This window comes from Phocoena sinus, chromosome 4 (genome assembly GCF_008692025.1).
Source record: "Phocoena sinus isolate mPhoSin1 chromosome 4, mPhoSin1.pri, whole genome shotgun sequence".
In the NCBI taxonomy this organism is placed as follows: domain Eukaryota; kingdom Metazoa; phylum Chordata; class Mammalia; order Artiodactyla; family Phocoenidae; genus Phocoena; species Phocoena sinus.
The window spans coordinates 67,179,483-67,207,075 of record NC_045766.1 but is presented as its reverse complement, the minus strand read 5'-3'; the positions used below and the strand labels follow the sequence as shown (position 1 = coordinate 67,207,075).

Sequence of the window (27,593 nt, the reverse complement as noted above, 5' to 3'; positions counted from 1 at the left end):
AGTGTGTGGTCACTTTAAAGGACAATGCAAGTTTCCAACATCTGTCACCTCTCTTGACCACACATCACCAAAAATCTCTACTGTTCTTCTTTTTAGCATGATTGTACACAAATCACAGGAGAGTATATTGTATCTTAAACAACTATTTTATCTCAGAAATTAAATGTCTCTTTCTTAACGCTACCATTCCCTTCCAGTTCTTATACCATGAACTTAGGGAGTTCTCTCCATTAGTCATTCATTAATTCAATAAAACATGTATTGAACACTTTCTGTTCACAAGTTACTATGATATAATCACAGGGGTCACTGGCAAGCAAGATGCAGGGCTGTTATCCCCAGTAGAGGAGATAAACCACATGCAAACCACTGCAGCAACAGCAACTTTGAATAATACACATGCAGAGGCACTCTAGGATATTCAAAGATTTATCGGAAGTTCTAGCACTAAGCAGACTCTAGCACGGACTTAAAATGTGTACAAGAAATAACTGCAACACAAAGTAATGTGGTAAAAATAGTCAGAGAGGGGCCAATAAGCACTATTGAAGATTAGCCAAAGAAAGAGATTACTCCAGCTAAGGCAGTCAAAGAAGACTAAACCCAAGAGGTAGCTTTGAACTGAGCAAGAACTGGTTGGGAAATTTAGAACTGAGGCAGAAGAAAAATGTGGGGAAAAGAAACTCAGTGGAGAATAATGCTCAAAGAGGAAAGCATGGAACATAAATAGGAAATAGTCTATAAATAATTCAGCTTGACTCAAGCACAGGGTATTAGAAAAAGAACTACAGAAGATTTTGTTGGAAAGCAGGGGGTTTTAGGATCAGAATATTGCAAGGCCTTGAACAGTAGGCTAAGAACTTAGGATTTCATTTAAACAGAAAATAGGGAATCACTGAAAGTTTCTGATTAGAGGAATGATATGATCTTCAAATTATGCTATATGGAGAGCATTCTTCCGGGCACACATTGGATGGATGGCCACTAAATTCTGTCTTATAATCACTGTGGCTCCTGAGTCATCACAATAATTGTTATCCTCATAGTTTTGTGTCATCTAAGAACTTGATCGACATTCCACCTATGTCCTCATCCAAGTCATTAATAAAAGTAATTAATCATTCTGTATAATCCTTGTCAACAGAGAGCAACCGGACATTTAACTGCCGATTCAGGGCAGGGTAATCTCAGTTCCAGTACTCAGCTATGCTAAAGCACTCCAGCCTTCCAAATTGCTTTTGGCTATTAAAAAAAAAAAGACTCACACCTCTAGATTTTCCCAATTTGCCTGTTTATAACCTTCTGAGTTCCTATGGCAAACACTTAGAAGACATTCTAATTAATGTGATTGAGAGTCTTAATTGATAATTCCATGAGTAACTGGACTATTCTTGAGGCAGCAAGGAGTCAGGTCACCAAGATAAAGCTGATCTAACTTGTGTGCAAACACAAATCCAGGGTCAGTCCTGTCCTGTGATGAATTAGAATAAAGCAGACTGAAAAGAAAATGTGATTGTGCAGGCTGGTTTTGACAGACTGAAGGTATCAATGTTAGTGTCTGGTCTGAAACCTCTCTGGGAAGACTGATTCATTTAACCTTTTTTTTTCTTTTTTTGGCTGCACGGCAAAGCACGCAGAACTTCCCCGACCAGGGATAGAAGTCATCGTACCCCCTGCAGTGGAAGCACGGAATCTTAACCACTGGACCACCAGGGAAGTCCAGTAATACACTTTCGATTCTTATTTCTTGTGGGGATGGGGTGCTGGGTATTTTCAGACATGAAGAAACTGTCAGAAAAGCAAGGGAATCTGTCTAATAATGCATGGTTTCTCATGGTCTGAAGTACTACCTAGTTTTAGATTATTGTGATGGGGTTTAACAGCCCCTGCCCTTGCTTCAGATGATTGGACCCTACACATAATAAATTCCCAAGTCAGCCTTCCCTGCATTATCCATTTTATTTACTATATGATCACTTTTGCACTTCCCCTTAGATATTAGTACTTCTCTCATATTTAATGCCGTTGTTTCCTAGTATAATGTCTGTACCATCTAGCAAGAAGTTTCAAACACATAATTAGTTCTATGCAATCAACATAATGTTGGGACTTCCCTGGCGGTCCAGTGGTTAAGACTTTGCCTTCCAATGCAGGGGGTGCGGGTTCGATCCCTGGTCAGGGATCTAAGATCCCACATGCCCTGTGGCCAAAAAATCAAAAAACATAAAAGGGAAGCAATAATTTAATAAATTCAATAAAGACTTTAAAAATGGTCCACATGAAAAAAACCTTTAAAAAAAGCCATGATGTTAATAATGATTGTTATCATATACTTTAACATCTATCCTAGCAAATCAATATTTCTAGTGTCTGCATTCTCTAGGGTTATTAAGCTTCAAGATTTCCTTACCCCTGGGTCAGCCCTGACCACTAGATTTTCTCACTGAGCCAGGAGATAACAGGCTGAAACTAGGTTTGCTACCCCAAGGGTAGTATTACCTCTGAATCACCATTTGCTCAGCCTTCCTTCTGTACAACAGCATTCACAAGGCCACAAGACTGGATTCATCCATCAGTTTCCTAATTCCACATGCAGCTCCACAATCAGATCATAGGCACTCTTTGAATCCCAGCAACCTGGTTGGAGCTTGGCCCTTCAACCTGGTGCTTATGAGTACTCTGTTCCAAGAGCCTGCATTTTATTCCCCTATAAGGTCCTACTCCAAGCTGGATTAACCTCCTACAACCATGAAGCTTTATCTGCTTCATTCTTGGTTGACAGATACCCTTTGCTTTTACCTGCTCACTGAATACCTGGACATAAACACCAAGGCACAAACCCTAAATGGTCATCCCCAAATTGGCCCTGCAGCCAAATTACTTCCTTGTGCCCTAATTCCATCTAGGTGTTTCCTTTACCTTTCTCTAACTTTCTGATAAAGTTTGAGTGGGTCTTGCTTCTATGCCGACCTAAGATATGACAAACAAGCTTTTGAAGGACACAGGAGAAGTTATTAATTACTCCATTTTACAGAAAAAGAGAATAAATCAGAGTTATTTTCTTCATCAATCTTTTAACTAATTGATAGCTTTTGAACCGTAAAAGCATTCTTGTGCAGAATATTTCAGAATCTAATATTTATTAATAAACCAAAGTTTCAGCAAAGTGACACAGAATGCTCTGAATCTGGGTAAAATGAAATAAGCATACGGCACTTTGTCTTTCTTAATGAATGTAACTATAAACCTGGGCAGAGTGCATGGAGCAACTTTTTGAGGATTCTAAAAAGGAAAAATTAGTACATTCTTTTCAAGTATACATAAGCATTCACCACAATATTATGCACCATAAATAAAACCTTAACAAATGTTAAAGAATTCAAAGTACACTCTCTGAGCATAGAATTAAACTATAAATATACATAAATAAATAAATAACAGGAAAATTCTCCAAGCACTTAGAAATTAAGGGATATACTTCTAAATAATCCATGAGACAAAGACATAATCTCAAGGGAGATTAGATAACATTTTGTATTGAACAAAATGGAAAATCCAACATACCAAAATGCATGGGATGCAATTAAAGCAGTGCTTAGAGAAAAATTTGTTGTATTAAAAGCTCACAATATAAAAAGAAGAAAGATCTCAAGAAAATCATCTAATCTTTCACCTTAAGAACCCACAAAAAGAAGAGAAAATTAAATCAAGCAAGCAAAACGAGGGAAATAATGAAGAGTAGAGATCAAAGATTTTAAAATCAGAAATAATATAAGCATAGAAAAAAATAATAAAACCAAAAGTTGGTTCTTTGAAAAGAACAATAAAATTGCTAAACCTTTAACCAGGAGAATCAACAAGGAAAGAATAACACATATCACTAGTATCAGTAATAAAAGAGGGTACTTCACTACACAGGCATTATAACTGTCATAAGGCAATATTAAAAATTCTAGGCACATAAATTCCACAATTTAGATGAAATGGGCCAACATCTTAAAAACCACAAATTACCAAAATTCACCCAAAATTAAATGGACAATCTAAATGGCCCTATATTATTAGAAGAAATTGTATTTGCAGGTAGAAACCTTCTAAAAAGTAAATATCTAAGCTCCAGATGGTTTCACTGGTGAATTCTACCAAACATTTTAAGGATTAATAATGTCACTTCTACATAATTTCTTCCAGAAAATGAAAGAGGACATAATGGTTCTCAATTTACGTAATGAGATTAATATTGCTCTGATTACAAAACCTACCACAGAGAGCACAAGAAAACAAATTGACAGATATGCCACAACCAAGCAGAGTTTCTCCCAGGAATTCAAGGTTGGTTTCAGTATTTTTAAAGTCTGAAGAAGAAAAACCCCATGATCTTATCAACTGATGCAGGAACAATATCTGACAAAATTCAATATCCATTCACGATAAAAACTCTCAGCAAACTAAGAATAGAAGGGAACTTCCTCAAATAGATAAAAAACATCTACAAAAAACCTACAGCTGGGCTTCCCTGGTGGCGCAGTGGTTGAGAGTCCGCCTGCCGATGCAGGGGACATGGGTTCGTGCCCCGGTCCGGGAGGATCCCACATGCCGCGAAGCGGCTGGGCCTGTGAGCCATGGCCGCTGAGCCTGCGCGTCCGGAGCCTGTGCTCCGCAACGGGAGAGGCCACAACAGTGAGAGGCCCGCGTACCACAAAACAAAAACAAAAACAAAAACCTACAGCTAACATTACATCTAATATTGAAAGACTGAATGTTTTTCCACTAACATGAGGAGCAAGGCAAGGAAGTCCATTCTCAGGACTATTCAACATGATTCTAGAAGCCTTACCCAGTGCAATAAGGCTATTCACAGATGACATGATTTTCAACATAGAAAACCCTAAGAAATCTATTAAAAAATGGAACTAAATAAGTATGTTTAGCAAAGTCACATCATGTGTAGTCAACACACAAAAATTAAACATATTACTATAGACTAGCAATGAGCAATTGGAAAGAATCTTCTTTTAAAAATACTGGTTACAAGGCTTCCCTGGTGGTGCAGTGGTTGAGAGTCTGCCTGCCTTTGCAGGGGACACGGGTTCGTGCCCCTGTCCGGGAGAATCCCACGTGCCGTGGAGCGGCTGGGCCCGTGAGCCATGGCCGCTGAGCCTGCGCGTCCGGAGCCTGTGCTCCGCAATGGGAGAGGCTGCAGCAGTGAGAGGCCCGCGTACAGCAAAAAAAAAAAAAATACTGGTTACAATAACTCAAAGAAAATATAAAATGCTTAGCTAAAAAGCCTAACCAAACATGTGCAAAATCGGTTGAAATTTACAAAATGTTGATAAAGAAATGAAAGAACCTAAATAAATGGAAATATGTGGTTGGCAGGATGGCTCCCAATGCTAACCATGTCCTAATCCCTGGAAACTGTTATGTTACCTTACTTGGCAAAATAACTTTAATTAAGGTTATGGACCTTAAAATAGGGAGATTATACTGGATTATTCACATGGGCTTAATTTAACCACTATGAGCCTTTAAAAGCAGAGAACTTTCTCTGGCTAAAGTCAGAGAGATGCAGCAGAAGGATGAGCCAAAGAAATGGGAAGCTATAGGCTTTTGATGTTAAAAGATAAATGTAGCAACATATTTTGATGTTAAAAGATAAATGTACAACGTATCATGGAATGTCGGTGACCTTAGAGAACTGAGAGAATTCTCCAACGAACAACCAGTAAGGAAACAGGAACCTCAGGCCTATAGCCACAGGGCATAAATTCTGTCCACAGCTTTGGAAGTGTGTTCTTCCCCAGAGCCTCCAGAAAGGAACACAACCTTGCTGACAATTTGATCACTTTGACTTTAGCCTTGTAAGGCCCTAAGCAGAGAACCAGCTAAACTACACTGTACCTGGACATGTGATTCGCAGAAACTCTGATGTAATAAATGGATGTTGCTTTAAGCCACTAAGTGTCTGGTATTTATTACATTGGTAATAGAAAATAATACAAGAGACATACCAGCCTCATGGATTGTAAGACTCCACATAGAAAACATGTCAACTCTCCCCCAAATTACTTGACAGACTTAATGAAATTCCAGTCAAAAATCCTAGCAAGATCTGTTTATAGATATAGACAATTTGATTCTAAAATTTGTATGGAAAGAGAAATGCCTTAAATATTGAAAACCATTTTGACAAAGAAGAATAAAGTTGTAGGAATCATACTACAAACAACCCAATTTTAAAATGTCAAAAGTCTTAAAGAGACACTTTACCAAAAAAGGATATTTAGAAGGCAAATTAATACAAGAAAGGATGTTCAACATTATTAATACCACTAAACGCCTTTCAGCATAACTAAAGTAAGAAATATTGACAATACCAAGTGCTGAAGGGAATACAGAATAACTGGAACTCTCCTACTGCTGAGACTACAAAATGGTACGGCCTCTCTGGAAAACAATTTGTCAGTTTCTTATTAAGTTAAGCACACACATACCATAGGATCTAGCAATCCCATTCCTAGCTATTTACTCAAGAGAAAGGGAAACTTATGTTCACACAAAAACCTGTACGTGGATGTTTATAGTAGCTCCATTATTAATTGTCAAAAACTAGAAACAACTCAAATGGCCTTCAAGAGGGAAACGGATAAACAAACCCTGGTACATCCAAAAAATAGTCGCTTGCCAGCAGTACATAGCGATGAGCTGTTGATACCAACTGGGATGAACCTCAAAGGTACTATGCTGAGTGAAAAAAAAGTCAGTTTCAGTAGGTTACCACCATCCAGGTCCGTTTAAATGACATTTCCAAAAAGACAAACCTAAAGTGACAAAGAACAGATCAGGGGCTAGAGGTAGTACAAGGGTGACTGCAAAGGGACAGCACAAGGCATCGTTTGGGAGACAGAACAGTTCTCTGTCCTGATTGGGGCAGTGATTAAATAAATGAGTCTATCCATAAGTTAAAATTCATAGAATGGTACTTCCAGAAAAGTCCATTTTATTTCATGTTAATTAAAGAAAATGTTTAAGTGTCATGATTTTTCTTTTTAAAAACTCCACAAATGATTTGTGAACCCCTTTAGACAGTTTAAATAAATGAAAGCTGTTTTAACCCAAATTTGGCTTCTATTTTCAAAGGTCACTTTGAAAATAACACAGTCCTATTGTTAAGTACGAAATGTTCCAAAAAAGTCTAGCAGTAGAGGAACATGGAGAGATCAATGAAACTGTTCTAACTTTCGGCACATCAAGCCAGTGTTGCTAACCCCCATACGACAGAGGACTCAAAGTTTAGAAAACATGAGCACACTCCTCTTAGATACTGCCTTCCCCTTTCTTATTAAATAGCTTCAAAGTGTTTGGAACTCTGAGAGGACATATGTAACATAATATACCACCTGCCACCTTTAGAAGCTTAGAATAGAATGTGAGCAGGTTGATTTCCTTTTGTCCTTTAATATTTTGAATAGCAACATGCTCAGTGGGGTGAGGGAAGAAATGTCATCATTAAGTCTCACCCTTCACAAGAGGGAACTAGAACTAGGTTTTCAGTGGAAAGTGGAATGAACTTGGAGTTCTAAGTTTCACCTTATGATCTTGGACAGCCTGGCAGAAGAGGAGAGAACTATTCACAGCAACCACTTACAGTTATAACCTGGTTACTGTCTTGATGACTAATTTAAAACTGATGTGCTAAGCATTTGTGGACACTTCTTAGTTAGGGCAGGAAGAGTGTTCCAATGTACCTTCTCCCTAGTAGGTGGACAATTTGATGACTAAGTATTCTGTACTTATGGATACTGAGGCTGGAGTTTGCATGGGGTGAAAGAAACTAATACCTACCTCATCAGTTTGTTAGGAGGAGTGTACTTGATAATTCCTGTAGAGTACTTAGCACTGTCCAGGAACATAAATAGCTCTCAGCAAATTCTGGTTATCATTAACTCTTATTAAACGAGGGCATATATGAGAAACACTTCAGAAACTGCGGAGCTGTAGGCAGATGTGAGCTAACATTAATATCATGTACAAAGAATAGACTAAGTTATTTGGTTCAAGTTGACCATTGACCATTGACCATTGGGCAAAATGTGCCATGTCCTACACTTTGCAGGTACTAGGTCCAAGTTCAGTACTCTGTTCCCAAAATATTTCAGACAAGACAGTCGTGGTTTTAAGTCGGGCCTCTGTACCTTACTTTTAAAAGCCAAGATGGTTATGATACACTCTACAAAAAACTTGAACTTGGAAAAATCATGGTCCAGATGGTCTCACTTCTCTAGTCCTCAAATCCCTCATTTACAAAATGAAGTGAAAACCTCTGCCCTGATATCGCATAGGGCAGCTGTAGAGGATCAAATGACGTGACACATGGAAGAATTTAATTATAAAGTGTTACACTGACATAAAGTGTCATGACATTGGTTTTTATTATGAAATGAGATGGGCTGTTTTGTTTTGTTTAGATTTTAAAGAATTTGAAGAAGTGGGGATCTTAAAGTCAAAAAGAAAATAATGTTACAAATTGCTTAATTCAGATCACAACATGGATTACCTTTGGTGACATTGCCAGGGAGAAGCAAGAATGAGGCTTCTAAGGTCTGGTAATGTTCTATTCCTTAGTCAGGTGATGGTTACATGATGATGCATTTGTAAAAATTCAGCAATCTGTACATGCAATATTTATGTACTTTAGTGTTAATATTCTATGCTTCTGTAAAAAATATGGAAAAACTTTTGCTTGATTGAAGTTAAAAGGGTGGTTTAAAACAACAAGGAGAGGTTAGAGAAAGGTATAGGATAACAGTATAGTTCTTTAAATCAAGAAAGCAGCTTAAAATCCAACACAGAGTGAGAGAGATATCTCAGAGCTCTTCAAAGCTGTGGGGGGAATTTTTAGGATGAACCTCACATTCCTTCTAATTCATTCAGCAAATATTTATTAAGCTGTGGACGCAGTCTGAAGGAGGAAGAAAGGTGGAAACTTCCCCTGTTCTCATGGAGAGCTTGCAGTCCTGAGGCGTATAAACGTCTAGAGTCTAAAGAACGGGGCTGCAGCAGAAGCATTTCACAGCATGTGAGTATAGAGGAGGGAGGGGCTCACTGGGGAAATGTGATGTTATTTGAAGTTAAAGTAGAGAATTAGGAGAAATGTAAACCACCACGGACACAAACCGTCCTATCACCTGAAAGACTAAGATCTAGTCACCTCCAGGTTAGGAAATTCATTACTTTTCTCAACATAGGAAAGCTTCCTAACCATCTGAGGTTTTCTCCCCTTAAATTTAATACAACGACATTGCCACCAATAACCTCTTTAATTCAAACGGATAGTCTGAAGATCACGATCCTGTCTGGGAGGCTGTCTAGAGAGAGACACCATCTACACAGTTAGAGAGGCCACAGGAACAAAACTGTAGCCAAGTTTTCATAGATTTCTCCATAAAGACTGTATGCTCTAGCTTTTGAGTATGCAGAATCGAGTTTTGTTCAAATCAAGAAGTATTTATTGAACTCCTATCTCATACACTTCAATAGAAACTGTGCGGTATACAGAAATAAACACACAGCTCTTATAATCATGGATCTCATAGTTTGGGAGCAAAGTCAGACATAAACACAAAATAAATAGAAAGAAAGAAAGTAGAGAGAAAAGAACAAGTAAACTATCACATCCCATGGTGAGCATTCTGCCAAAGGACCATGTGACCAAATGATTCTGAAAAGTAATATGTCACAAAGCTCCTTCTTGGAGATTCACAACGTACATTAGTATTTTAAAGGCTCAGGTCATCTACCAAGCAAATATTGTGGTTGACTTCTTTTAACCCAGCATTAAACCAAGTTATCTGGCCGTGAACCCCTTTTTGATGCATTAAGACTCTTAGGGTTCCATTGGAAATACTGAAGTAAATAGTGAAAGCCCTAATTAGGGAAGAAAGAGCCCCAGCCCTAATTCCCAGATCAATCTTCAGTCCATAAGATGCTGACGCTTTTCAAAATCATCCAACTCCACTTGAGACTAAACCAGGGAAAGAAATGAGTCCTAGCTTTCCCACAGCTTCACCTCCCCTCTGCAGCCTTTCCTGGTTCTCTGTTGTCTGGCCACTGGCTGGAAATATACTATGCTTTCTCTGAAAACTCAGTTCAGTTATCTGTATCTCCCTTAGAGCCCTGAGAAATTTTTGTCCTAATCTGTTTTATTTAGGTTTTTCTCTTTTTACCTCCCTTTTTGGGCTAGAACTCCAAGTTTGTGCCCACGTTACATAGTCCAATGCCGTTACATAATAAACATATATAATTATAGGGCAACTACTGGGTGGTAGAAAGAACATCTCCCCAGGATACAGTCAACCTCTGTTCTAATTTGGTGTTGGTCACTTTGTAACTTTGCTCCCTTGGATAATTTTCTGAATTCCTGTGGAGCCTGGTATCCTCATCAATAAAATAGACTAACAAATACTTCATAGGCTGTTATAAGGATCCAGTTAGATGATATTTATGAAAAAACTGTATAAATGGTGAAGTATGATGCAAATATGAAGCACTGATGTTTTTATTTTGCACACGTATTCACATGAACCCTAGATTCTTTAGCAAAGCTGAAGGCCATGCAGAGGACGCAGTCTCCTCCAGGAGTGGGTCTTAACAGATGTCACTGTGAGTTCTATGACTCCCATCAAAATCCACTGTGTAAAAAGTGGACCTGTTTTCAGAAATTAGACTTGAATGGGTCTAAGTCATCCTCGGTTGGTCTCACAACACCAAGTCAGTTGTCCTTTCACAAGACCATTTCCCTGTGCCATCCCCCTGCTTCCATCAGAGAGAAAGAGATTGGTTTGCTAGAGATCATCTATCAGAATGGAACCTCACCTGCTCCCCTGTTTAGGGACCTGGAAGTTTCAGTAGCTTCAGCTATTCAAACAGACCCTGCAGGGGCTTCCCTGGTGGCGCAGTGGTTGAGAGTCCGCCTGCCGATGCAGGGCACACGGGTTCGTGCCCCAGTCCGGGAAGATCCCACATGTCGCGGAGCGGCTGGGCCCGTGAGCCATGGCCGCTGAGCCTGCGCGTCCGGAGCCTGTGCTCCGCAACGGGAGAGGCCACAACAGTGAGAGGCCCGTGTACCGCAAAAAAAAAAAAAAAAAAACAAAAACAAAACAGACCCTGCAGCACTCAGGGGCTCCTCATTCTCACTTACACAGAGAAACAGGAGGGAAGAGCCCCAGGTCCTAGTCCTGCTTCTTACATGAATTAGTTGTGTGACTTTGCCTATGCACTTTACTGTCCTGGTGCCACAGTTCCCACAACTGGCTTTGTTAAGAAGAGTTCAAATCACGAGTTAAAGCAGAACTTTCACAAAAGACTTCCCATGTACCAGACCGACACTGTGCCGATCGTGAGAAAGCACAGGGGCTTCAGGACAGCCTCTACCTTGAGGCATTCAGTCTACTGGAGAACACAGCCCGTCGGACTTCCTTCCCATCCCCAACCTTGTCCCTGAAACACAAAGATAACATCCCAAGTCTTCCTGGGAACCCACGTAAGCCAAAACTAGAGAGCGTTAAGGAAAATATTATCTCTCTGTCTCTAAAGTGTTAAAGAAAATCCCCTTATGAACTAACACTGAGGAGGTCTGTGTGAGCCTGTGTCCCTGTTGAGAAAATTCTATGGCCTCTTTCACTGATTTTTGGGCACCGGGATCATCCTGACAGATGGCAATGTGTACCCACCAGTCCAATAGTCTGGGATGTGACCTCAGTCAACCAGATCGCTCTGGATGGAGGGAAGAGGCGGGGGTTCTGGTAGCAATTCTTTACATATGCATCTGACATTCGGTGACTTTGTGGCAAGTAAAGTAAGACCACGAAATCCCCCTTTAATGAGAATGAGAATGAGCTGGAATTTTATAGTGCTGTTATCTACTGATCCATAAACCACTAAAGACTCAAGTGACCCTAATTTCAACAAGTATGCCTTATCTTCACTATACAGCAACTTAGGAAAAAAAACCAAAAAGCCTGTGCCCTCACAGAGGGGTGCTCAAGCAGTGCTTAATATGAGGCTTTAAAATGCTTTGACAAGAAAATTGAGCAGGATGGCAGAACATATACTAAAAACAATACGGACAGAGTACAAGGGGGGGGCATTTTGTGGCTGCACCTTACGCTTTTTAGGGGCATTCTTTTCCAATACAAAGCTAATGAATAGTAACTGAGTACCCACTATGTGGACCCTCTGTGCTAAATGCTAAAGGATGAAACAGATTTTAACATGCCGCAGGCATCTAGGACCTCACAACCAAGCAGGGATCTCCAGCATGCACTTTGCTAATGTAACCTTGTAGTTAAAAGCCTATTATTTTAGTTAAATGTTCCAATCCTTGGCTCTGCCACTTAGTACCTGTGGAATATTGGTCAAGTTATTTAATCTATCTGTGACTTAGTTTTCTCAACTGTAAAATGGGGAGAATAACAGTATCAATTATTTCTTTAACTATACAGAAGTTTAGCTGTGTGCACTCATACTATTATGAATCATGTAAGTCCAAGGAACATGCTCTAAGGAAGGAATTACTTATGCTTTAATGGGGGTGGGGGGATGGGTTGGGTGGAGGCAGGGGTGTCGGCGGCTGGACTGGATGGCTTTACAGCTGGATTCTGAAGACAGGTAACACTCTGAAATGCAGCCATGAATACAGAGAAAGGCATTTAGGGCAAAATTAAAATAAAACAAGCCTTACGTTTTACCACTGAGCATAGAACAGGAAGGAAAACTTGTTGAAAGATTCTAATTAGATGAGTATTATCTTGCAGTTATGAAGTCCCTAAAACCACATACTAGGAACAGTGATTCAGAATAGGAATTTTATTCTGCACATCATTTCAACGGCTCCTTGGAGCCACTAATCATATCAACACGTGGTTACCACATTCTGTAGGTAGCAATACTAATGATTATAGGAGTTAGTCGGACATTACCCAAGCACCGGGGCCACAAAAAGCATGTCCGATTACACCGATACTGCCAGTTCAAGAATGGAAGTCTTTCTCATCAGCACAGAAAATATTTTTAAAACACTTTTCCATTCACAAAGTTTTGTTCACACATATGTATTCATTTAAACCTCTGAAGACTACCTAGAGATTGATATTTAATATCAATCCCATTTTACAGAAGGAGTAGTGATTTCTCCAAAGTTCCACAGATAATAAATGGTGAAGCCAGTATTTAAACTGAGATACCATGACACCAAATCTCATGGTCTTTCCACTACATGCTCCCTCTCTGCTCTTGTCATTACTTTAAAAGTTTGTGTTAGAGACATGGGGCCAAAGAAACATGATTTTTTATTGGAGTCTGAATGTCTACCTTCTGCTTAGCAAACTGACACAGCATTCATCGTGTCCTAAAGAAAATCCCATGTTGCTCACACCATCGATCTGTAGCTATCTCCGACAAAAGGACCTGAATACCTGCTGTGGCCCTGGGAATTTTAAATAAGAAGTCAATGAGAGATGCTGGTTAAGTGGTTCTGTAATTGTCTAGGAGCGGATAAAACCTTGGTGGAATAATAATCATACCAATATCCTGGCTACATGAATGATCCTGCAGTGAATTACAACAGGGTACTTCAACTCCAAAGCCTAGGATGGTACATCTGCATAACTAATCTTGCCCTGCAATAACCCTGCAGGGTCAGCAACATTGGCATTCTGCAGCCGAAATTAATGTCTTATTATTTTAGTCCCCTTTGGTGTTTCCTTGGATTCAGGAAAATAATATTAGATGCAGCAGCTCTGTTGACACAGACAGGGTTTTAAGGGATCACCAAGTTATAAAAAGAAAACCCCTCACATAAATCCTGGTAGGTAGACAGGATGAACGGGACACATAGTCCTAATACACCTACTAAATCCAAGGTTCTTGATACTTTTTATTCTTGGATTAACTTAGACCCTCTGAAGATCACGTATTGATCCATATTGTCCAGCTTAGGCTTCTACAAAGTGATTTCAAGAAATTACACTTTGGTACTGTGCCCTCATTTTGGAGAAACGTTAAGTTGTTAGTATTAGGTGAAGTATCAGGTTAAAAAGTCATCTTTTTCTACATGACTTCTCAGGGTCTTTAGAATGCGTACTGTGAAACTAAAGTCCTTAGGAATCATTAACAGTGCCCCTCCAACTCAATTGATTTCAGCAATCCTTGTTTAAAATATCTCTAAACATTAGGATTCTCGGCACAGTTTAGAAATGCTGACTGAAGTTCTTTCAGGAAAAAAAAAAGGGGGTTTCATCTGTATAAGGCATCCCAGCAATAGACGAAGCTTTGAGAAATTCCTGGCAATTCTCTCAGGAGGTGTGTTAGAGAAAACTCTTAAGTGAGGTAAGGGTCATGAATTCTTAACTGGAGAAAAAAGTTGGAAATTCAAATCAATTTTCTAATCTGTGAAGCCATCCCTGTGGCAAAAGCTGATGGAGAAACAGAAGCATAATGACTATAGCTAACGTGAGACATAGGACATGCCGGGCGGCCGGGGGGGGGGGGGGTGGGGGAGGAAAGCATGATAGTGCTATGCTCGGCCAGTACTGCTAATTGGCATTGGTTATGATCTCACTTCTTCTAGCATTTTTGAGGCTGTTGCCAAGTCAGAACATAAGACACCATAGAGAAAGAGTCAGAAAACAGAGGAGAGCTCTTATTTCTCCAATTATAAAAGGAGTCAGCATACATGAGGAGACCCGGAAAATAACCTCTGTGACCTGAATACATGCTAGATACATTAAAAGTGCTATTATTTTTAATTGGTCTGCCTTACTCTGAAAAAGAGGAAGATGTGAAAATGTGTATTCATTAGGCTGACCTAAAAACCAGTGGCTTTTTGCATGTAAATATTCTTTTTATCCACTGATGCTTGGAAAACAGACTGAAATCTTGTTCTCCAAAGCCAAAAGAAGAGATGTTTACCACATCACAAACAAGAAGGCTGTAAAAGCCTTAGTTAAGTTTTGGGTGCCATGAGGACACCTGTAAAGGCTGACTAATGACAAGGACCAAACAAATTTTCCCACACAGCACATCTTAATTCTGTTTCCCTGATGTCCTTCATAGGACATTCTGGTTCCTCCAAGATCTGGCGGCAAACTCCTCTAGACAATGTTTTTCCACATCCCTCTTCATATACCCCAGCCTTTGGCCACAGGTACACACACAGATGGGGTTATAAGTCACCCCCGCTCCTCCCTTCCCTTTTAATCATTCCTTCTGCCTGGAATGTCCTGCATTCCCCTCTTCACATGTACAAACACTGCCCATCCTTCAAGATCTATTTCCAAAAACATTTCCTCAGGAAACGCCCCTGCTTCCTTTAGCCAGATGTAATTTATTCCTTCTCCCCTACAACTTTCCCGTCTAGTTGCAGTAATGAAATCCTTTGCCTTGTACTACAGTTAGGTGTGTATGTCTTCTCTCTTGAGACCCTTGAGAACAGGGTCTACCTCTGATGAATATCTGTCTTGCGGGGCCTCGCAGGAAGCCTGGCCCATGAAAGTGCCCCACACTGTGGACTGAATGGTTATGGTCTTCTACACACAGTGATTTTACAAGCTGTTTCTCAGTCCAGGAATCTGCTGTAACTCTTTCATTTGTTTTTCACACCTCTGGCCTCTCAACAGTCATTTCTTTCCCCAGATCATCTTTAGGGAGGTGTTTCCTCACTAAAATCTGTCAGACAGTTTACAAGAATACCCCGGGACTGTCATCTGTCTCATCAGTATAAGACCTGGTTATGCCTTTTAATACATATATTTGCATTCATTCTGTGCATGATTACACGGAGAAAGAGAGACCCAGAGTGAGCTCCTGCCCACCTGTCCACAGAGGGAACTCCTGGGACTAACCTTGGAATATTGTTTAATTCAGATTCACAGTGTCTGATTCAACATTACTGCAGCTTATTATTTTTTGGCCTGGGTGAACTCCCCTGATCGTGCTGATGCTGAGCAGGAAGAAAATCCCCTTCTTCCTAACTGTATATGTTCCGGCAGATGACTGTGTTTCTACCTGCCATTTCTAACACCTCAAAAGCTTTGAGGTAGCATCTAGACTTAGAAAGGAAGAGCTGATGCGAGGATGTAACAGACTTTCCTTGACCTCTTCCTATCACTCCCCAAATCCTGCACTCTGGAATTTTTAAACCTGAAGCATGATTTTGGTCAGGAGAGAGGGGTGTGATCAGAAACCAGAGGAAAGCAGGGAGTAGAGAGGTTATAAGCCGAGCCAGGAGTACCTGTGGAGATAAGGGAGCCCTAGGAAATTTAAATTTGAGAACAGTAACTTTTCATTCATTCAAGAAATATTTTCCAAATCCCTCTATATGTAGGTACCTGATTCCACTGAAATAATTCATGCTTTGACAGTATACACAGTGCTTCTTTCCATGTCTTACTTTATTTGACATTCACAAGCTTTATTGAGAAAGGAATATAATTTTTCTGTTTTACAGATGAACAAATTAGGTGCAAAAAAGTGAAGTGTCGGGATCCCCTGGTGGCGTAGTGGTTGAGAGTCCGCCTGCCGATGCAGGGGACACGGGTTCGTGCCCCGGTCCGGGAAGATCCCACATGCCGCAGAGCAGCTGGGCCCGTGAGCCATGGCCGCTGAGCCTGCGCGTCCGGAGCCTGTGCTCCGCAATGGGAGAGGCCACAACAGTGAGAGGCCCGCGTACCAAAAAAAAAAGTGAAGTGTCTTACTCAAGATACCACAGCAATCAAAGAGCAGAGTTTGGTTTTAAATAAGATCCTCTGATTACAGCAGAGTGTCTCTCCCGATTCTTTTACATTATCCTCCACCCAATGCCCATGGCAGGCTATAAACAAAACATATGAAAGAACTGTTCAATATTTAGTTTGGTATGCTTCACAAAATAACCCAAAAGATCAATTTAAAAAGATAAAGATTCACTGAAGCAAAGGTTGTGAAAAATGCCAATCTACATTAGTAAAATCCTTGAATTATAAGCAAAAAATATTCTCACTGGGAAAATGATTTTTATTACTTTGAAAGTAATGGAGTGGCACAAATGAGACGTTTCTGGGAACTGCACAGACTCCGATTATTTGTAATTAGTGTAGCATCACTTGTATAAATGAGGGCATCACATTCAAAGGTTTTAAACTTGTTTCTGCCAGTCAGTTTCCCAAGGAAACACCTTTGTGTTTCAAATCCTGGGCAAACAGAGCTCCACTTATTGCCCATAGGCAGGATATTGAAATTTCATGGGTAGTTTTTAATAGGTAGGTTAAAATGCTAATGATGATGGTTGCCAGGGGCTGGAGGAGGAGAGAATAGGGGGTCAGTGTTTAAAGGGTACGATCTCTGTTGAGGAAGATGAAAAAGTTCTGGAGATGAATAATGGTGACAGCTGCACAGCAATATGAATGTACTTAATACTACAGCACTGTACACTTTCAAAATGGTTAAAATGGTAAATTTTATGTATATTTTACCACAATATAAAAATGTTTTAAATGCGAATGAATTTTCAAATCAAATTCCATTAGGAAGGGATATAATTTGTTACACAAGGTTAAAGACAAACTTCAGCTGAATCTCTAGTTGATCACAAACTCCAAAAAAAATAAGACTTTAATTCTAAACTGAATTAGCTAAACATACTAAAATATGTCCTAGCCTCTGTAAGACCAAATATAAGTTAAAAATAAGAGGCTTTATTCTCCTTGTTGAAAATAAGGGAAGAGATTTCCTTCCTTTCTTTTCTTAGTTTTTATTTTCTATCGGGGTATAGTTGATTAACAATGTTGTGATAATTTCAGGTACACAGCAAAGAGACTCAGCCATACATATACATGTACCCATTCTCCTCCCCCAAACTCCCACGTCTTCTTTATCCATTCATATGTTGATGGACATTTAGGTTGCGTCCATGTCTTGGCTATTGTAAACAGTGCCATAATGAACATTAAGGTGCACGTGACCTTTCAAACCATGGTTTTCTCAGGATATATGCCCAGTAGTGGGATTGTTGGATCATATGGTAGCTCTACTTTTTGTTTTTTAAGGAGCCTACATACTGTTCTCCATAGTGGCTGTATCAATTTACATTCCCACCAACAATGTAGGAGGGTTCCATATTCTCCACACCCTCTCCAGCATTTATTGTATGTAGAGTTTTTGATGACGGCCATTCTGACTCCCGTAAGATGATATCTCGTAGTTTTGATTTGCATTTCTCTAATAATTAGCGATGTTGAGCGTCTTTTCATGTGCCTCTTGGCCATCTGTATGTCTTCTTTGGAGAAATGTCTATTTAGGTCTTCTGCCCATTTTTTGATTGGGTTATTTGTTTTTCTGATATTGAGCTGCATGAGCTGTTTGTAGATTTTAGAGATTAATCCTTCGTCGCTTGCATTGTGACTGCAAAACCACTCCCTGTCAGACCCAGCAATTCCACTTCTGGGTCTTGATCCAAAAAAATTGAAATCAGGATATCTTCACTCCCATATTCACTGCAGCACTATTCACAATAGCCAAGATGTGGAAAAAAACTAAATGTCCATCTACAGATGAATGGATAAAGAAAATTTTTGTATAAACATAAACAATGTAATCCTATTCTTTCTTAGAAAAGAAGAGAATTCTGCAAGGCGACAACTTGGATGAACTTTGAGGACATTATGTCAAGTGACAAATACTGCATGATGGCACTTATGTGGAATGTGGAATGGTGGTTGCCATGGCCTTGGGGGATGGGGAAATGGGAGTTTGTAATCAATGGCCTAGACTTTTAGTTAAGAGAGATGCATCAGCTCTAGAGGTCTGCAGTACAATATTGTACTTATAGTGAACGGACAGTGTACTGTAGGCTTCAAATTTTGCTGAGAGTGTAGATCTTGTGTTAAGTCTTCTTACCACAATAAATTGTAATTAAAAAAATTAAAGATATGAGAAGTTTTTCCTTTGGATAAAGCCAATTAACGAACACAGATGGTCACCTCCATTACCAAATAATGTCAGGATAAACTATGTATGACAAATGATACTATGAAGTCCTCTTACTTGAGAACAAGCTATTGTTTATCTTGAAAACATGTATGCTGTGGGCTGCTTGGCTATATAAAGGTTTGAGATTTCTTTCTGTTTTTACAGTCTCTTAGTGGACAGCCTGTGATTGGCATCACATTCTATTTTAACGCTTACTCAATAATAGAAGTGTTTTATTTCTCTCTTACCTTTGTGAAGAGGATTTCTGGGTTGAGAGGTTTTGTTTTTAATTATATTTCCCCAACATCTCCTAAACCAGTAACATACAATTTTCACCAAAATAAGAAGGAAAAAACCCCTAAAACACAGATGCACAAGAGAAAGGCTAATTTTTATTATTACAAACTGGCAGGAAAACCAGAAGAAAGGGCCAAATTAACTTCTGGACGAGAAGGCAAAACAAATTTTAAAATGACAAGCGAGTATTGGTATCTATGAAAACAAATCAATGGTTAATTGTACAGCCAAGACAGCCTGTAGACAGGCTCATGAAAAGGGGCTGTAGAATGACTTCTAAAAAGAGAATTCTGTGACTTCGGAGGCTTTCAGCTTCATAACAGACATCATGCAAACACTGGTCCACCAAAGACAAAAAATTGTAAGGACAGAAAGGAAGAAAGGTAAAAAGAGACCTTGAGAAGGAGGAAGAAATGGAGTTGGAAGGAGAAAGGGAGATAGAAAAGAGAGAAAGAGAGAGAGAGAGAGAGAGAAGGAGAATGAGAGTTACTGTGAATAACAGTAATCATAATTCATAGAAACTAGTCCCTCATTAGTCTAAAAAATTTCCTGCCATTTCTGCAAACTGAATACCTCCTGTATTTCTCTAAATAAAACTTCTATGACAATTTTGTTAAACATTTGTTAGTATCTATCCTATTGTACATTGTATTATGGTTATTCCTCAACATTTCTCATCTCTTCTATTTATCGTGAGCACTTTAAAGACTTGAAGGAAAAGCAAATTTTGTTTTGTCTTTTATCATTCATTTTTTCATTCATTACAATGCCACATGGAGAGCACAGACCTAGAAAATATCCCCTAAATAAATTAACGACTATAAGTAGAAAGAAGTATTCAAACAATTTCACCTTAATAATCTAAAAGAAATGGATTTAACAGGCATAACATAGTCAAGATGAGTTTTTAATAACAGGAAAAAAAAGCAAGTCTCCACTGGTCTTGTACTTACTTAAGTCAAAAAGTCTACTGTTTGGTTTTTTATTTTATTTTTACTTTATTTTATTTAATTTACAGTCATATTATTTATATTTATTTTATTTATAACTACATTATCTGTATCTATTTTATTATACTTATTTTACTTATTGCTATTACATATATTTTTTAAACAGGGAAAAGGAGTATTTATTTATTTATTTTTAAATTTAGTTATTTAATTTATTTATTTTGGGCTGTGTTGGGTCTTTGTTTCTGTGCGAGGGCTTTCTCTAGTTGTGGCAAGCGGGGGCCACTCCTCACTGCGGTGTGCGGGCCTCTCACTATCGCGGCCTCTCTTGTTGCGGAGCACAAGCTCCAGACGCACAGGCTCAGTAGTTGTGGCTCATGGGCCTGGTTGCTCCGCGGCATGTGGGATCTTCCCAGACCAGGGCTCGAACCCGTGTCCCCTGCATTAGCAGGTGGATTCTCAACCACTGAGCCACCAGGGAAGCCCCGCTATTAGATATTTATTATTTTTAACTGACTTACTTATTTTGTTGTATACGTTTATTTTATTTATTTATATTTATTGTAATTTTACACTCAGCATTTTTGTGAAGGATCAGAGATATCATCAGAGTTATACAATTCAGAAGTTCTGAGTATGGGACTAATGAGTAGAATGAATAAGAAAACTACACAACAAATACGTTGTGACTAGAAGAGAAGACAGAAGGGACAGACAAGAAAAATAATAACTCCAGGCAAAGTGGGAAGGATGGAGATGATGGGAGAAAGAATCTGAAGATAATCTATAACAGGAGATAGAAAAAAGCCCTTTCGAAGTTATGAAGCTTCTCCCTTTTTGAATTTTCAAAAAGCAAATCTAACCAACTAACATTATTTTCCTGAGATCAGATGCACCAAAATCTGATTCTGAACCTTACTCTGACTTGTGATCAGGCTTTCGAATTTTTGAAACAAATACACAATTATGTCAGTTGTACAGATACAACTCTATTAATAAAATACAGATACAAAGTGTTCCTCTGTGCCTTAAATGTAATTCCTTGAACAGTGAATTCAGATGAGCTTCTGAAAGCTCCAATACCCCATGTCAATTGTGGCACTTCTCAAAGAAGTGAGTGGAGGAAACAGATTTGATAATGGGGTAAGCCCCTTTGACCAGGAGCTGTAAAACCCAACCATGGCAATGACAAGAATGAGGCAGTTTAAAAGATATCTCACTGAAAGAATCATGAAAATACCCTGCATTCACATATATATTTCCCTCACATACCCTCCTCATTGAAAGCACAGGCTTTCATTCAGCAACACACACTAAAGGGCCACTACTGCATGCAAAGCCATTCTCGGGGCCCTGCAGGTAAAAGAGGAAGAGGACACAGTCCCTGATCACAAGACACAGTCTATCAGAATCCATTACACGAAAGCAATCAAGTGAAAGGCAAAGCTGGATATCTGTTCTAAGATGCTATTTCGCAAATGTGTATAAAGACGATCTAAAGATTTTGGTAAAATGGAGATTCTTAGTCAGCAAGTTTAGGTTAGGACTCAAGATTCTATCTTTCTAGTCCACCCCCAGAGGCTGCTATTGCTTCTGTTTCACAGACCATAGATTGACAAGCAAGAGCCTAAGGGATAAAGTGTATTTGTAAATAAAGGACTATGGGAATGTAAAGTTAGATGTGATTCCTTCTAGCCCATAGGTTTAGAGAGGTTTCCTAGAGAAGACCCTGTACTGAAACAGGTGGCGATGCAGAGGTAATAGATGTGTATGTCTGTGTAGGTGGTGGGTATCAGAGAGATCGCACAGAGGAGAACGGGGGAGTGAAAAGGAAGGGGGAGAAGGAACGAGGAGCAGGAACTGCAAAAGGGGAAAATAAGTTGAGCCAAGTTCTGAAAGCAAAAAAGTGCATGAGCTATTTAGACCAATGCAAGATATCTGGTAAGACTAGAGCGTAGTCTGCAAGGAGCAGACAAGGGATTATGGGAAATGGGCTTAGAACGACAAGTCAGGGAAAAATGATGGAGATATTATATGGATTTGACCCCTTTTTTTGGGGGGGGTGTACATTTGATCCCCAACAAGATAGGCAAATTCTACCTGTTAAAATAAATTATGCAGAATGATACATTCTAGAAATTAGGTCTGATCTAAAGTTATTCATATTCCACAATTTTTTTTTTTTTTTTTGCGGTACGCGGGCCTCTCACTGCTGTGGCCTCTCCCGTTGCGGAGCACAGCCTCCGGACGCGCAGGCCCAGCAGCCATGGCTCACGGGCCCAGCCGCTCCACAGCATGTGGGATCCTCCCGTACCGGGGCACGAACCCGCGTCCCCTGCATCAGCAGGCGGACTCCCAACCACTGCACCACCAGGGAAGCCCCATATTCCACAATTTCATATTTATAACTAAGTACCTAAATCATTATTGTTCTTTAACGTAACAGCCTTCTGCAAATCATAGCCCATCCTCAGCTGAATACCCTTTCTTCAAATGAGTTTGCGTAGGACCGAAACAAAATATGGTCTGTCCCAGGCTTCTTACAGTTCAGGCATTCAGAACCCTAAAATCAAGCAGCGGTTCAGTGGAATCACTAATAATTTGTATTTGTTTCTCCAAAACTGATAATTTCCAGAAACATTTCATAATGTAATATACTGGAAAAGGAAGCTAATGAGGCTTGTAGGGTTTGCACAGCTGCCTGCAAGAAAAGGCACGGCATAGAGTCAATGCATGGTAGCAGAGGCCAAGGGAACTCACAGGATGCCTAGGAAATTCAAGCAAGTCGCCAGCCCTAATGGACAAGTTCCTTGACTCCTCTGCCAACATTGTTACTTGTGAAAAAGAAGATAAAAGGTATCTAAGGTAAGGATGTCTAAAAAGCCTCTGTCAGTATTTGTTTCTGGGTCTGTCCAAATCAGTGAAATCTGCGAATATGGCATTATGGTTCTTTGGGATAGGCTATGAATCTCATTTAGTAAGTGGCTCCAGGTCAATTCCTTAAATAAGTCTGAAAATACCGAAAAACATAAATATCACCCATAAATACATAAATGGATACATAAGTAATAAAGCAGGTATCATAGGATATTAATGGTAGAATCTAGGCGGTGGTTATATGGGTGTTTACTGTAACACATTTCCAACGGTACCGTATGCCTTTACAGTTTCATAAAACAATGTTGAGGAGGAAATTATCTAAAATCCTACTTCTCCTTTAAAAAAAAATTGTATTAGGTAGGAAGTGAAAACATGTGCCCTTCCCTTTCTTTTCAGCCTTCATTAATCCCACTGCCACCATAATCCTATGTAACTCCTAGATTCAGATTTTTCCATTTTATCATGCATAATTTTTTTCTTTCTTTTTCTTTTTTACAAAAATCAAATCATGTGTAGGTCTACAAATTGCTTTTTTTTAATTTAATAATATATCATTCCCATTTTGCCAGATCAGTTCACAAAATTATACTAATACTTTTTTGAGGGGGGGGCGCCTCTCACTGCTGTGGCCTCTCCCGTTGTGGAGCACAGGCTCCGGACGCACAGGCTCAGCGGCCATGGCTCACGGGCCCAGCCGCTCCGCAGCATGTGGGATCTTCCCGGACCGGGGCACGAACCCGTGTCCCCTGCATCGGCAGGCAGACTCTCAACCACTGAGCCACCAGGGAAGCCCCTACTAATACTTTTTAATGGCTAAATACAAGTCCATTAACCAACTATACCATAGTGTATTTAACCATTTCCCTATTGATGCCTTTTTGATTTCTTTTAAAAATTTGCTCTTTTTATACCACACTTAGGCTTATGGTGAATTTAGTATTAATTAAAAAGTCCGTAAGGTCCCTAGCATCTACCCAGAAAACCACAGTAAAACTCTGAAATGATCCTAGTGGCTAAGAAGCATAACATCTATCAATAAAAGAGGAGGAAAGCAAAACACACAGAATCAAAGGCATATGGTTATACCTCAACAGTTGATAACTCAATTACTAGATAGTGTCAATCACCAAATCAATACTCAGTAGCCAATAACAGTGCTCTTAACAGCAGCCAGAATGAGTTCTACATCAACCTAAAAACATTAATCAACTTTGCTTACACTGCATTCCTCATACCTCCATTCTAACAACTTGGTTATCTGAGTTTTTATGCCAAAGCACAGAAGAGTAGCAAATTTGGACGTTAGACAAATCTTTTATAAGTAGGCATGTTGATGGCAGTGGGAAAGTTGAGCTATTAAAAGCAAACAAGAGGAATTCCCTGGCAGTCCAGTGGTTAAGACTCGGTGCTTTCACTGCTAAGGGCACGTGGGTTCAATCCCTGATCAGGTTACTAAGATCCTGCAATCCACATGGCGTGGCCAAAAAAAATCAATCAATAAAAAAGTTTCCCCTCAAAGTGTTACCATTAAATTACCAAAGGATTTAAAAAAAAAAAAAAAAAAGCCAAACAAGAAAACTAAAAAGCAAGAAGAAGAATAAAAAAACAGCGATATGGAGGTCTGGGGTCACATAGTGTTGGAGTCTTACATATTTCAGTAGGTCCTGGGCACATCATTTTGCACAGTAAAAAGTAATTGATGCTCAAAATAATGGCCTTGAATTATTAATTAAAGATATAATTTCTCAGGATACTCAGTATAAGAAAGCTGTGTGGTATGGAATACACTTTAGAAAGACATACTATTAAAACAGTTACAACAAGATCCTTGATCCTAGAAGACCTGTGGAAGGCCTTGGGTCAACTACCTCACTTAACAGACAGAAAAACAAAAGTACAAAGATAACATGACTGATCCAAGGTCAGCTGGTTGTTAGAAATAATCAGACCTATAATCCAGGATAGGTTGAATCTTATCCCGTGTTTGTGGCTACCCCATGATTACAAAATTGGTAATTAGGAACTAAAACCTTAACTTTTCATAATGCTTTATATCCCAGAAAGAACTGAGTCATTTCAGAGAGCTGAGGTTTTACCGTAAGAAATCCTGTAATCAGAATTGTCAGAGTGAGTGGCCCTGGTAGGGAACTGAGAATGCGTTGTAAGTTTTCCATGGAGAAGAGACCTCCTAAACCTAAGAGAAAGAAAGGTGTTATATGTTGGCCAGAAAGAGAGCTGCACAAAAGGGAACTTATGTCCAAAACATTTACCATGGGGGAAAATAAGTCACATACATAAATCAAATCTTCTTGCTAGCATGTTCTTATAGTCACTAAAATATGGTTTAGATGGCATCAACTTTGAGAATCTGGCCTGATTCTTCCTCTAAAGGCTCATTACTGTCAAATAAACTGAACAGGCGATGCATTAGAAAGAGAACTGCCCAAGAAGGCAGGCGATGAGTTCAAGGCTCTGTGTAACTCTGGGTAAGGGTCTTGGGTTTATTTATGTGTAAAATGAGTGAATTAAACATGATGATTTCTAAGCTTCCTCGTGGCTATGATTCATATTTCTAGTCAGGTCTTAGCAAATAGAAATGACAGGGGAAATCCAAACACCCTGTATTATACAATACAGATGAAGTTTCATATATTTGCAATATAAGCTTGCTGCAACAAAGGCTTCCTCTATTTAAAATAGAGAACATATTTTCCTAAGCCTTATCCTACAATTCGTTGTTTTTTTAATTGTCTCCCCACCCCCTTTATCTATCTTCTTATCAAGATCATCTCTAGAAAATCAGAAAGGGCCTCAGAAGTCAAACAATGTTATTTGGGACACTATTCAGGAAGCAGAAGCCCAGGAAGGAGAGGTGACTTTCATGAGGTCAATAGCTTGCTTGTGAAATGTGAAAAGATGGCTTTTGATTCCCTATTCAAGCTTTTCTCTCGTGAAGCCATGCTGCCTCCCAACTCTGAAAAACTACTAAGAAATGTAACCGTCCCATAAAAATAACACACCATTTATATCCCAGGAAAGAGTCATGTCTAAACAGGCAATGGTCCTGTGTCACAGGAGGACGGCTACTTGGGCCCAGGAACAATGAGCCAGCTGCCAGAGGAGCTGAAGCTGTTGTTCTCTTCCCAAGATATTGTGAAGATGTATGGTATATGCATGAAATCTTGGTCAAACTACCTTCAGGCAGTGTGGAACCAGATCCCTAAAGAAATTCCTGCACCTATGAAGTTTCTCACGTGTTTATTTCCTAAGAACAGTGGGGTTGACCTGACCAGATAGCTGTGAGTTCCTGAAGCATCCCTGTAAGGGACTTCACAGTTTGAGATATCCAAACGTGACAGATTTGAGCAAAGTATACTTAGCTATAGCATTTCATTAAAAAAAAAAAAAAAAGTTGAACTGGCTTGGAGATTGGTAAAGTCTTTATAAATCCTGAAGGGAAAGAGAACCACGTTTAATTGAAAAGCACTGTCCATTCTGACATGCAGTACTGGTCTGAATGACCCACTGCCAGTTTGGGTAACTTTGTATTCTTTCAAATCCAAGATGTTAATCAACTCCTAGACACTTTCTATCATTCTAACACGCCTTCCTTCAAGAACAGAAGTATTGTCTCACTTCTGACATTAAGTCAAAGGATTATCATTTTTGAACAGCACAGCTTTCAGATTAGTAGTAAGCCAATTCAAAATTAAAAAAAAAAAATAAAAGAAAATAGGAAAAGAAAAAAAAACAGGAGCTTTGCACTGCTGACATCCTGGCCCGTAAGCGGCTCTCCTTTGAAATGGCAAGAAGAAACTGGTCTCAAAGGCACTTTCTCATAGGCTGCCAACTGCAGAGGGATTATTTTGCAGGGGATGCTTAACTGGTCTGACTCGGACTTGTTTCAGGGTGTGTCTTCATTCCTCCAAGAGGTCTGCCCTGGGCAAGACTGCATTCATTAGTAATTACAAAACAAAAATCCAGAGCTGGCAGCCAGTGGGAGATTTTTCTACACGGATGTGCACCTCCCACGTGCTCTGGTCACAGACACGACTGGGCTGGTAAGAGGGCCCGACGGATCCGTGCCAGGCGCAGACACAAGTCTTCCATTCTGACACGGAGTTGCTGCCAAGCGGGAAGAAGCCACATCCTTCCTCATCCTGAGTCCCCGTCCTAAATCGAGTGGTTGTTCAGACGGGGGAAGCACAGTGGGGAGGGAGGAGGCGATATCACTAGTTGGTGTTAATTGTAACAAGGGCAAACCTTTATTCCCAAGATAAAGTTTCTAAGTGAATTCAAGACAGAATCTCAAGGCCGGAAAGGCCCTCAAGTGTCACTTTGATTCAAACTTCTTTTTGCGATATTCAGTTCTCCCTGTAAGATCCTTGCCAAGTGGATGTACGGGGCCTCTTTAAATATCTCTAGCGATGGTGAAATCATTACCAGTTTACTTTTCATATG

The 27,593-nt window shown here is 39.6% G+C and overlaps 1 protein-coding gene across 2 annotated transcripts in view; it reads right to left on the bottom strand.

Moving 5' to 3' along the window:
- The window catches only part of IL1RAP (interleukin 1 receptor accessory protein), a 123,662-nt gene that overhangs the window by 80,654 nt on the left and 15,415 nt on the right, over nucleotides 1–27,593 (bottom strand). The gene's annotated exons all lie outside the window — the stretch shown is intronic.